This window comes from Diceros bicornis, chromosome 35 (genome assembly GCF_020826845.1).
Source record: "Diceros bicornis minor isolate mBicDic1 chromosome 35, mDicBic1.mat.cur, whole genome shotgun sequence".
Taxonomy (NCBI): Eukaryota; Metazoa; Chordata; class Mammalia; order Perissodactyla; family Rhinocerotidae; genus Diceros; species Diceros bicornis.
In genome coordinates this window covers 29554543-29567207 of record NC_080774.1, presented here as the reverse complement: position 1 = coordinate 29567207, position 12665 = coordinate 29554543, and the positions used below count along the sequence as shown (strand labels likewise).

At 58.5% G+C, this 12665-nt stretch overlaps 1 protein-coding gene and 2 pseudogenes across 1 annotated transcript in view; 2 read left to right on the top strand and 1 right to left on the bottom strand.

Annotated features, from left to right (window-relative positions):
* Positions 1-12665, top strand: part of LOC131398451 (cationic amino acid transporter 4-like) — a 143013-nt gene that overhangs the window by 91139 nt on the left and 39209 nt on the right. The gene's annotated exons all lie outside the window — the stretch shown is intronic.
* LOC131398027 (mitotic-spindle organizing protein 2B-like) lies at positions 2487-8829 on the top strand (annotated as a pseudogene).
* On the bottom strand, positions 9273-12222 carry LOC131398453 (tubulin alpha-3 chain-like; annotated as a pseudogene).

The following is a 12665-nucleotide window of genomic DNA, read 5'->3' as shown; positions in this document are numbered from 1 at the left end:
AGTTCTGGCGGCCCCCAGCACAGCAGTGTCCCTCCATTTGTCACTGATGACAGTAATGATTGTTAGAACACCTCACTTTTGTGTAAGGAATTACAAGACATGAAAATTCGGATGTACATCCTTGTCACTTGCTCTTTCTCATATCCTGGGAAGTAGAGAAACGGCATTTGAATCAACTCGTCTTATAGATAAGAAAACCAGGGCTCAGCGGTTGAGTCAACCCAGGGTCCTGCACCAAGAGGAGGCAGAGTCAAGCCTAAGGATTCTAACCCAGAGTCCAGTGTTATTTCCATCACATGCCCCAAAAACAACCACTGGAGAGTTCCTGAAGCCCGTGGAAAACACCCTCCAGGGTCTCAGCTACAGAACCATCATCACGCTGACACTCACTCATGCAGCTGGACTCACCAGTAGGAAGCTGGGCTGCTGCAGGTGAGGGAACGCCATGGCAGCCTCCCGTGGAGAGTTGGAAATGGCCGGCTCAGGTGAGCGCTGTGGAAAAGCAAAGAGGACCTCTCGCCACCCCGCCACACCACAGAAACTGCCTCGCTTCACAGTGCCCAGGAGAACACGTGTACAACTCAGCACACACCGCTCCGCCAGGCCCACGTTTCACAGAAGTGCTGTTCTGCAGTCCACACTGGCCAGCCTCTGAGCCAGGTCGTGGCAGGGAACACTTGGTATCGCTTGTACAGCACTCGCTATGAGCCAGGCCCGGTTCTAAGGCTCTCCACATACTTCTCATTTAGTCCCCGGTGGTAGGCAGAATTCTAAGGATACCCCTCCAAGATTCCCGCGCCTGGTTATTCAATCATACACTCATCTAGGCAGTGCCCTGAAGGGATTCTGCAGACACAAGTCAAGTCTCAAGTCGGTGGACCATACGATACAGAGCAGTCCTGCCTGACAGCCAGCAAGGAAAGGGGATTAGTTCTACAACCCCAAGGATCTGGATTCTGTCAACAACCTGAATAAGTTTGGAAGCAGATTCTTCCCGAGAGCCTCCAGACAAGAGCAAAGGCGGCCAACACCTCGACTTCAGCCTTGTGAGACCCTAAGCAGAGAACCCAGCCAAGCCTGCGCTTCTGACTAGACAATTGCGAGATAATACATGGAGGTAGCTTTAAGCTGCCAAGTTTGCTAAGCGAGAATAGAAAGTCCATCCTCACCACAAGCCTGCAGGGTCAGCACAGATGAGGAAATGGAGGCCGGGAGAAGGTAAGTCACTTGCCCTCACCCAGCTGGCAAAGGGCAGAGCCAAGACTCAAACACACAGACCTCCTCAGGACTCTCTCACGGAGACAGGTGGACACGTCTCCTCTGTCTTAGCTGCGCTGAGAATGAAGGAGGGGTGAGCAGCTCCCCCAAGGGAGCCCTGGAGGGAGCCGTCAGAAAATCAGGACCAGCTCCCAGATTCCTCCCTCCGCACCCCGGTCAGACACGGAAAAGCCCCCGACTCGGAGTGGGCAGAGAGGAAGCACGGCGAGTCACGGGCTACCACCGACGGCTTTCCTGCACAGCTCTGCCCACCGCCCGCCGGGAGGGCGCCGGGGTGGCAGCTGGCGGTGGACGCGGCTGGGAGAGGCCGGGGCGCGGAGGCCGTGCAGGCGACTGCGAGGCGGAGAGGAGACGCGCGTCTCCGCCACTCGGCAGTCTGGACACCCCCCGGGCCTTCTCAGCGCTTAACCAGCGATCACCTCAGCTTTAAGGAGGACTTCGGTCCACGCCGAAGTCCGGAGCCCGGCGGTCACGAGGACACCGCGCTCCTCCAGAACGACCAAGGCGGCGCCACCTCCAGACCCGCGGGCAAAGGGCGGAGCCTCGGAGAAGAGGGGCGCGCACCTCCTCGCTCAGAGCAGCCGCAGGGCAGCGGCTGCAGGAAGGAGCCCAAAGGCGCCCAAAGGGGGGCTCTCCCTCCCCGCCCCGCGGTCCGACCCGCCCGGCCAGGCCCGCCCTCCGCTCCCCGCTGCGCGGCCCCGAGCGCCCTTCCTCCCGCCGCCTCCACACCCGCGCCCCCGCGAGCGGCTCCCACCTCGTCGGGGGTTCTTCCGAGAGCGGCAGCCTCAGTCCACGCCGCTCGTGCCAAGGCCTCCCTCCGGCTGCTCCGGAGCCGAGCAGCCCCCACTGGGGCTCACAAGCGGCCTGGGAAGGGAGCCTCGGGGCCCCGTCCTACAGACGAGAAAACTCAGGCTCGGAGAACTCGAGCCCCAGGGGGAGGAGGGCTCGGCCGGGACCCACACCGCTGGATGACCCAAGGCTCAGCCGAGGCCGAGGGGAGACGGAGCCGTCCCTGCCCTCCGGGGTCCGTCCCTGCCCTCCGGGGTCCGTCCCTGCCCTCCGGGGGCGCTGCCGGGAAGGGAACGGTCGGAACGCCGTCGGAGCGTACGGTGGGGCGGGGACAGCAGCGGAGACCGGGACATCGGCCGTAGGCGTAGCCCGGCGGAGTCGGGGGCGGGCGGGGCGCGCACCTTCCCGGGGCCGCGCAGATGGCGGTGCCGGGCTCCGGGCCCGGGCCGGGGGCGCCCCAGGGTCTGGAGGCGACCCTGCAGAAGCTCGCGCTGCTGCGGAAGAAGAGGCTGAGCGCCGAGGAGACGGAGCTGTACGAGCTGGGGCAGGCGGCGGGCGGCGCCATCCACCCCGACGTGTTCAAGTGCGCTCGGCCGACCCCCGACACTCCTGCCTCTCCACCCCCGCCCAGAGTAGAGTCGGGGTCGTGAGGGAGGCGGCCACGCCTGGCGCGGGCGAGGAGGGCTCGCTGCGCACTGCGTCTGCTCTCTCCAGGATCCTGGTGGACCTGCTGAAGCTGAACGTGGCGCCCCTCGCCATCTTCCAGATGCTCAAGTCCATGTGTGCCGGGCAGAGGCTGGCGAGCGAGCCCCAGGACCCTGCGGCCGTGTCTCTGCCCACATCGAGCGTGCCTGAGACGAGAGGTCAGACTCGGGCCCAGTGCTCCCTGCCCCGGGCGGCCAGGTGGCAGGGGCGGGGAGATGGGCAGCGCCCGGCACGGCGCCGGCTTGGTTCTTAGGGAGCCAGGCCTTTCTGTCAGTCTTCTCCCAGGACCCCCTGGGCCATCCAAGGGCTCCCCCTTGGGCTCCAGTCCCCAGCTTCGGCTTGGCTGCTGCCCTTGCGAGAGCACGTCCAGATCGGGTGGGCTCAGAGGGGGGGCCCCAGAGAGGCCCGAGTAGGATGGGCCTCATCCCGGACTTTTGCTGCCCCAGACTCTTCTCACCTCTGGGCTCCTGCCTTCACTCCACAAATGCGGTAATAAGACTGCTTTGGTTCGTGTTCTCACGGTTTGTACAGCCTCCAGGGACATGCTCAGGGAGCTGGGCAGGCAGAGGCCTTCCTGCCACCCCCTCGCCTGTACCCCACCCCGGCCCAAGTCCTGCTCAGGAGTCTGGCCAGCTGAGCTTCCCTCCTCTGGTTCCCGCGGGCCGGGAGTCAGCGTGGCAGCCCCTGGCTGCCCTAGATGCTCAGGGTGCAGAGGCCTGAGTGGTAGAGCACTGGGCTCGGGTGTGAGGAGCCTCTTCTCTCTCGAGGGTCATGACTGGGGGATGAACAGGTGCTGGTGACCAGGTGTCACGGTGGAGCTCCAACTGCATCCTCCCTGTGTGTCACTTCTGCTCCCAGTGGCTATCAGAAACCCTCTGACATGCAGCCGAACCTCCTGGGCTGGCTCCTGGGCCAGAAGCACCAGGGCTCTCACAGATACCCCGAGACAGGGCTGACGTTTGGGTGGGGGGCAGCCCAGGCCCCTGTGGGTGGGAGTGCCAGGGCCTTGGGTACCCGTGTCCCCTGTCCCATGAGGCCCCGGGTACTCGAGCGCAGGCCTCCTCACTGACCCACGCTCTGTCGGCTCTCTCTGTGTCTCACTCTGACCTCCAGAGGCCTCCTTCCTCTCTGCCAAGAACTGTAGCCCCCCTGCAAGACCCTCCTTTTCCTGGGCCCTGCGGCCTCTGCGGTTCTGTTCCACAGCCCAGCTGCCCCACACTCGCCTCTCTCTCCCCGGCCTCCCCCCCACCGCCCCCCAGTGCCCTCCGGTTCTCTTGCTGCCCGTTCTCTCCTTTTACAGGTTGTTTATTGGTTTATCTCTGGGGGTTGGTGCACTCTCTTGTTTCCATGGAAACTGCTGTGGCCCCCAGAAAGCCAGAGCAGCTTCGAGCTGCAAGGGCAGGACCCTGCAGGCCATCCCTGCCACGCAGCTTAGAGACCAAGGACAGGATTTCACAGCTCGCTTTATTAGAGACAACCCGCAGTAATTCTAGAATGGGGCCAACACCCCCGCCCCCCAGAGGCTAACTCTGCTGGGTGAGATTTGCACTCTGTAGAGGTGCCCCCACCCCAGAGGAGGACAACAGACCAAGGGGCAGGGAAGGGGTAGTGTGGTGCGCTGTGCAGAGCAAAGCCCTGGGTGTGGGAGACACCTTGGCCTCTTAGATGCTGTCAGCCATCTGGATGGGCAGGTGGATAGACTGTGACTCTTCTTTTCTGCCTGGTTCCTGAGCAGGCGGTATCTTCCAGGCGTTGCCCGGGGTGTGTGAGGGAGGGCCTGAGATCCCACAGGTGCTCTGGCTTCACCCTCCTTCACGCCCCTCCCCATATCGCCCACCTGGAAGTTCCAGGTGCCACCAGGGAGCTGGGGCCAGGGAGGAGTGGGGAAGGGCAGAGGGGCAGGTCAGGGGAGGGGTGGGTGGACTAGAGACTGGGCTGAGGAATCGATGGGTGAGTTTACAGAGGGAGGGAGAAACGGAGAACACAGCCCTCCTCACTCGAGGGGGTGTTGGGTCCCACTCACTCAGGACTCTGGGTGCCAGGCCAGCTCCAGTGCTGAGGGTGCAGTGGGACTGCGAGAGGGACATGCTCTTGGTCCAGAGAGGGAGATGGCCAGATAAAGCGACAGTAACAGGGACTGGGGGGAGGCCGGTGCACCTGGCCTCGCTGGAGCAGTAAGGGTTCAGCAGGCGGGGGGCCCTCGGTGCCAGCTGCAGTCTCCTTGCCCTGCAGCCCTGCAGGTGGAGTGGTGGGGAGGGGCTGAGAGAGGAAGGGCAGGTGGGAGGCAGATGCGGAGCCTGGATCCAGGCCACTGGTGGGAGCTGGGCCTGAGCTGGGGGGGTGGGGAGAGAGAGAGTGGGGAGTCAGGAGGTGTGCCGTGGGAATGGCGCTGGGAGCACTGGCATAAAGGGGGTGGGAGGATCCAAGGGGGCTCTGAGGGAGGTGGGAAGGAAGCCCCAAGCCCAGGCGGGGATGGGAGTGGAGCGCTGGGCTCCACAGGGTCGTTCTCTCCTCAAGTGCTCAGGCCTTGTGTCCTGCTGGGCTGGGCCGCTGGCGGCCGGGAGACCAGGACACGGAGGCCCTGGGGAGATGCCTGGTGGGGTAGAGGGCAGCCTGGGAGGGGTTTGATGGGGAGGAATGGGAGGGGAGCGGGCAGATGAGGGGCCATGCCAGGAATGTGCTGTGGCCGAGAGGCAGAGGCCACCAGACAAGACAGCTCTCTGAGGCCACATGTCACAGCATCTGTTCACATAGACCTTCCGGCTACCTCATTAATGGCAGGATCTGGGGTGGAGAAAATAAACAGCTGTCAGAGTGACGCCACTGTGGGGCCCGTGGTGGCCCATGAGGACGACGGGGGTCTGGGGCTGTGGGCACTCACTGGCCTTAGGTTTCCCACAGAATCGGGGTGTGCAGTTGCTCCAGGCCGTGGGCTGGACCCCACTCAGGGGCTTGACTCTGGGTTCCTGACGCCGGCCATCGAGGTGGCCTGTGGGGACTGTCACTGTCAAGCTCACTCATTTCTGCCTTTTCCGGCAGAAAAGGGGAAACAGAAGACGCTGAAAGCACAGGGAGGTAATGCTTGTCATGGTGAGGATGGGGGTCACTGAGGAGAAGTTAAATGCAGTGGAGTGCTCTCTGTTGAAGTTTAGGGAAACTGGACGTTTTAAAAAGACGTCCCTCAGGATGTGTGAGATGAACTTGGTGAGCGGAAGCCGTGAGCCTCACGCGCAGCTGCGCCGTCCAGTGAGGGAGCCACAGGCCCCAGGGCTGGTGCGGGTGAGACGCACCGGGAGTGTAGGTGCAGAGCGCATGCCTGGATGCCGGAGGATCGGCACAGAGGGAGTGGACCACCTCACGAATAACTTTCATATTGACTCCATGCTGAAATTATCATATATTGGATATTTGGGGTTAATTACAACGTATAATTTAAATGAATTTCCAGTTTCTTTTTACTTTTAAAGTAAAAAATACTAGAATTTAGTACTAAAGTACTAAAAGTACTTTGTAAGTACTGGAATTTTTACTTCTTAAAGTAAAAAGTATTAAATTTTCTAGTAGCCACTAGAAAATTACACGTGGCTCGCATCACATTGCTATTGGACAGCGCTGCTCCAGAACATTCACAGTCGCGGCTGTGTGTGCACGTGCAGGGCGGGGTCACTGGGCACGTCCATGTGGGAGAGCACCTTCCCAAGAAGCAGAGGCTCAGTTCAGGGTTAAAAGTGCACGTGTGTGTGTGTCCATGGTGCACGTCAGTCTCTATCGTCGTGTCTGTAACGTGTTCTGGAAGCACTGATTAAACCCCTGCTGTGAGCCCGGCCAGAGAGGGCAGCAGTGCTGGCCACCACCCTGCCTGCTGGCCTTGAAGACCTCGAGGTGGCCCACTGTGCTGCCTCCCCCAGCTGCAGTGGCTCCCGCAGCGGGGCTGTCGTCTTTTCTTTCCTCTCCTCATTTCTCAACCTCCGTCCCCGTCCTCCCTGACCCCCTGTTCTTTTCCTTCCTCACACAACGTGCATTCACTGTACACTCACGACCAGTCAATAATATTTGCCTTGGCGGCCCCACTGGCCCATTTCCCCACGAGGGGGCGCTCCCACCACGAAGGAGAAAGACCGCTTTGGGGGACGGGCAGGAAGGCATGGAGCAGCAGTTCCCAGTGGGCTTTTTATAGATCCTCCTTGTCAAGCAGCTCTGCCAGGAGAGCTCGCACAGGATGGTGAGTGGGGATCACGGGGGCCACACCACAGAGAAATGGCAGAGTGGGTCCCACCGGTCTGGCCGGCCCCTCAGCTTCAGGGGCTTCCCGAGTCCTGGGTGCTGACAGGCTGGTGCGTTTTAGGGTCTGCTTCATTAGAGGGTCACAGAACACTGAGTGGCCACAAGCTGGTTTTGGGGATCGGAGGAGCACTGACGTTGAAGAAAAAGCCAGAGTGTTTCTAACATTCAGTGATCGCTGTCTGTCTTTGATGCCTAAGAGGGCCCCTCAGGAACTGGGCCTGGGACCATGGCCCACCCCAGCCTGCAGTCACCCTTGGCTCAGCCCCACCCTCCATTCCCTCTCACCCTACTAATACCTCCACGAGAGAGCTGGGGCAGGTGTGACCCGCTCCAAACAGTCCCTTGCTGGGTCCCCCAGGAGGGTGTGGCTGAGCTGGGCTTAACAACAAAGGTCTTTCCATTGCCAGGCCCTGCAGACCAGTCTCGACCTCCCCATCTCCATGGGGAAAATGAAGAGGCCTGAATGGGTCTTCCCGCTAATCCCGGGAGCGTTGATTCCTGAAGGGCCCCAAGAATCGCCCAGAGCAGGATGATGGCCTGCTTTCCTCGTTAGATGGTTTCTCGGTGCCTTCTGTGGCTCAAAGTTACATTGGTTTCTTATTTCTGGGGTTTATGGGCCTTGTCAGATTTAAAGATGAATGTTATTTGCTCTTCTCTACTTTCCTCTCATCCTTGAGTTTCCAGAAGGGCCAGGTCATTATACTGAGGGGGAGAGGAAGCTCACCGGTGTGGCAGGCTGAAGAAAAGCTGGCTTCAAAGTCAGGCCCATGTCTGAGAGCTGCCACTTGCTGGGGGTGAGCTGTGCCTGAGCTGTACTTCCGAGTCCTTCAGGAAGTGCCCCTCGTGGAGAGTTCATGGGCACCTGAGCACCCAGGTTTAGGCCAGAGGCTACAGAAGACCTACTACTGCCCGGCGCCTAGCCTGGGGTGGGCTGTGGCCTCAGGGGGGCACTAGTATGTTGGGAGACACTGCAGGGTGGTGGGCTCATGCTCTCCTGGGAGACAGGATCCTTGCAGTGGGGACCAGAATAGTGGCTTTTCTACCAAAGGAAATGGGGGGTGACGGTTCTCTCTGTGTCTGTCTTTGTGAGTCACTGGTAGGCTGCGTTGGCCCAGCTTCACCCCACCACACGCTCCTGTCTGCTCCCCCTCGGCTCTGGGTTACCTGTTATTACATCTTTGTCACATCAAGTGTATGTAAGACTTGATTGTGAAGCCCAGGGAGGTGAGGCTGGGAAAACCTGAGCTCCAAGCATGGCATCACTGTAACCCTCCCCACCGACCAGGGAAGCAAAGACCCCTGCCATCTGAGGAAGAACTTCCCAGAAATTCTAAGAGGGGCCGTCCCATCCCTGCAGGAATCCCGGGGAGAATTCAATTAGCATGAACATGAGTCTGATGTCCTTCTGGAGGAGCCAGGGTCTGCGGAGTCTCAAATGCAGATGCCTCCGCTTGCTCAAGGTGACAAATGGTGACACACAGAAGTGACCTAATGGGCCCCTAAGAAACTTCCTTATGTCTTTTCTCCAAGAACTCACAATTCCCCGTTGCAGGCTATTTGAGCAAGAACCAGGATGGAGGCTGGGGGTTAGGCAAGGCACACCTGCCCTGGTCAGAGCCTGCAGGGCGGACTCTGCTAGGCCAGAGCGAAGGAGAGCCCTGGCTGGGGCAGGCCCAATGGGGAGGGACTGTGACCCGGTGGGCGAGCCTGTTCCCAGGCACGTTTTGTCCCAAGGGGGTCCTCTCGGTCTCGCTGATGCTGTCACCCCCCTGAGCCCGGGGCAGCTACTTCAAAAACCCCTTTCCCCCCAAAAATGTCCTGACCTTACACATGTGACCCACAGTTTCAGGGATTTTGTGGACCCCCCTTCCATGGACCTCAGATTTTGAAACTCCAGTTCTAAGCTTTTATGCTTTAGTCCACATGTCCCATCAATGGAGAAGCCTGAAAAATGGCAAATTCAATGGAAAAACCTCACTCAGTTTTCCTAGGATTTAGTAAATCTTCATGCTTTGAAACCTTGGGTGGGAAATTCTGACTCTCGCCCCGGGTCATGTCACGTGAGCAGTGGCTCCTCACCGATGTAGCTGGTGCTCCACCCGCCCCAGCAGCGCAGCGCTGTGCGGCCCGGACCAGCCCCCCACGCGGCCTGTCAGGTCGGGGGTCCCCCCACTGTTGTGGGCAGATGAGTGTGTCCCCACCGAGCACCACGACAGACAGAGGTTTAACACAGAAACTTTAATAGGTGAGCACACCTGTGACGTTATAGTGGGGAGGATACACAGGGCTGGCCGCCAGCCACACGCGCCCACTCAGTACTCTTCCCCTTCTTCGGCCTCTGCTTCCACGGAATCCACGCCCACCTCCTCGTAATCCTTCTCCAGAGCCGCCAGGTCCTCGCGGGCCTCAGAGAACTCTCCCTCCTCCATGCCTTCCCCCACGTACCAGTGCACAAAGGCTCGCTTTGCGTACATGAGGTCGAACTTATGGTCCAGGCGGGCCCAGGCCTCGGCGATGGCGGTGGTGTTACTAAGCATGCACACGGCCCGCTGCACCTTGGCCAGGTCGCCCCCAGGGACGATGGTGGGGGGCTGGTAGTTGATGCCCACCTGCCAGAGAAGGGGAAGAAAGCACTCTGTGCTTTCCATCAAATGGAAATGGTGGCTGCTTTCATGGAAACAGAAGACACACAGGTCCCCTCTGGTGACCTGGGAGAAGGCACGGTTCACCCTGCAGGCTCTGAGCCCTTCTTGGTGCCAGGCAGGGAGCCAGGAGAGCAGGGTGCTGGTTTCCAGACAAGGAAAACAGGAAAAGAGGAGCCCCAGAGTTGGCCACCCTGGCTGGGTCCCAAGCTGCCTGAAGGGCTGTGTCCCAGCAGCCGTGACATGTGATAGGTGCCCAGGTGACAGGACTGTCTTCTTTCTGAAAACGATACTGCTTTGGATTCTTCATACATTATTTTCTTCACAGGCTTCAACAAGATGGGGATTAATTTCTGTGGCTAAAACCTTTTCCACCCAGACAGATTCAGAGGACACAACTGTGGTGTGGAGGGAAGGTCACGCCCCCTGCTTTCCCACCAAACGAGCCAGCCTGTGCAGAGCAGGGTGACAGGCACACTGTCAGAGGTCCTGGGACTGCTGCCACCACTGTACCAGGAGGTGGTCTGTGTGTGTGCTCAGTAGGAGGAAGGGGGTGACATTCTAGGGCTGGGACCAAAGAGGGGCATTCCAAGTTTCAGATCCAAGGGACAACGTGACCCGAGGTTTTGGCAGCAGCACGCAGGGTCAGCAAACCTTGTCTGTAAAGGGCCAGACACTACATAGTCTAGGCTGGGTGGGCCACGCTGTCTGTTACAGCTCCTCAGTTCTGTCTTTGCAGCAAAAGCAGCCACAACAACATGCCAATGAGCAGGTGTGGCTGTGTTCACGCATAACTTATTTACAGGACCAGGTGGCTGGTCCACCCACCACGCTGACCCCTGAGCTAGAGGAGGAGGACCAGAGGAGGAAGGCCTAGTTCAGAACCCACCGCAGCAGGCCCAGCCGAAGCAGTGAGGGTCTGAGCTAGCAGAGGAGGCCTGAACAGGCTCAGGGAAGCACAGTCCCGAGGGAGAGAATCCACAGGGTTCAGTGACCAAGGCTTGGCCAAAGCTGGAGAGTGACAGCAAGGTTTCTGTCCCGTATCCAGTGGAAGGTGGGGACGCACTGTGGTCTGAGGCAAACTCAGGCCATAATTTCTAGGCTTCCCAAGAGAGAAATAAAGATGTTGCCATTTTCTTCACAAAAAGATTGAGATAGTTTTTCTTTAAGTGAACAGTGCACAGAACATTTAAATTGGATGTAGTTTCTATATACTATGGAATGATGTAAGATTTCGTAACAGAAATCAGTTTATAGTAATTTCCCAATTTCAAATATCCACACGATTTTCCAAAATGCCCTGAAAACGCCTACAATTTCAGTCTAACCTACATTTCCTACACTTATTCTACCACCCAAAAAAGGGAACAAAAATCCTTCAAAAAATTCTCTATTCTGTTAAACAAAAACTCTCACCACAGATCTATAGTGTGATGACTCAGGAAGGAAGTTCAAAAGATGCCACTGAATAAATGATCACTCTGGTTCCCTAATTTCTGACCAAGAGCAGAGCTACCAGGGAACAGGGGAATTCTCTGCAAAGGGCCATGTTCTATGGCAGAGTCTACTGCTTGCTAACAGGTAGACCCCCTCCACATCACCCAGACCTACATTAAATCCAGTCGGGCACCAATCCACAGACTAGATAGTGCACTTGGTCTTATTGGTGGCGATGGCTTCGTTGACATCTTTCGGGACCACGTCCCCCCCGTACAACATGCAGCAGGCCATGTACTTGCTGTGGCGAGGGTCACACTTGACCATCTGGTTGGCCGGCTCGAAGCAGGCATTGGTGATCTCGGCCACAGACAGCTGCTCGTGGTAGGCCTTCTCAGCTGAGATGACCAGGGCGTAGGTGGCCAGGGGGAAGTGGATGCGGGGGTACGGGACCAGGTTGGTCTGGAATTCCGTCAAGTCCACGTTCAGGGCCCCGTCACATCGCAGGGAGGCCGTGATGGAGGACACGATCTGCCCGATCAGATGGTGGAGGTTGGTGTACGTAGACCGCTCGATATCCAGGCTGCGCCAACATATGTCATAGATGGCTTCGTTGTCCACCATGAAGGCACAGTCAGAATGTTCCAGGGTCGTGTGGGTGGTCAGGATGGAGTTGTAGGGCTCCACCACGGCCGTGGAAACCTGGGGGGCTGGGTAAATGGCAAATTCAAGCTTGGACTTCTTGCCATAGTCCACTGAGAGGCGCTCCATGAGCAGAGACGCAAAGCCAGAGCCGGTGCCGCCCCCAAAGCTGTGGAAGATGAGGAAGCCCTGCAGCCCCGTGCACAGATCCGCCTGAGAGAGAGCAGAGAACGCGAGCCAACACCTGCAGAAGCCACACCGCCCACCTCCAACCAGCCACAGTCACTTCTCTTCCTCTGCAAGATCATACGACTCACATCCTCCACAGCGAACATGCATTACACCTAGAGGCAGAGCAGAGCAGACGTTAAAGATGTATGGTGCACCGCAGCCACACTGGAGAGTTAGACTGTGGACTCGTGATTCTGGCCTCAGTTTTGCCAAAATGTCCTCCTGGTCACAATCCAACGCCTACCCTCCTGTCCAGGACAATGTCCACAGGAAGCCTTCTCGGCGCTCTTCTTACCGGTTTGCGGATGTGGTCCAGGACCAGGTCAACGATCTCCTTGCCGATGGTGTAGTGGCCTCTGGCGTAATTATTGGCTGCGTCTTCCTTCCCAGTGATCAGCTGCTCCGGGTGGAAGAGCTGCCTGTAGGTCCCTGTGCGCACTTCATCTACAGAGGACACAGGGGCCGCGAGTCTTTAAGGCCTATTGTTAACTCACCAGGGTGGACAGATTCAGGACTGTTCCATTCTCCCAAGCACATGCTGTTCCTTGTAGGTCAACAGCATCCGTGTCTCATAGGAAATGTCTCTGTGTAATACACAGACTAGAACTGCAACCTATGGCTCTATGAGAGAAGAGTCAGCTCGTGGTACAAATGCCA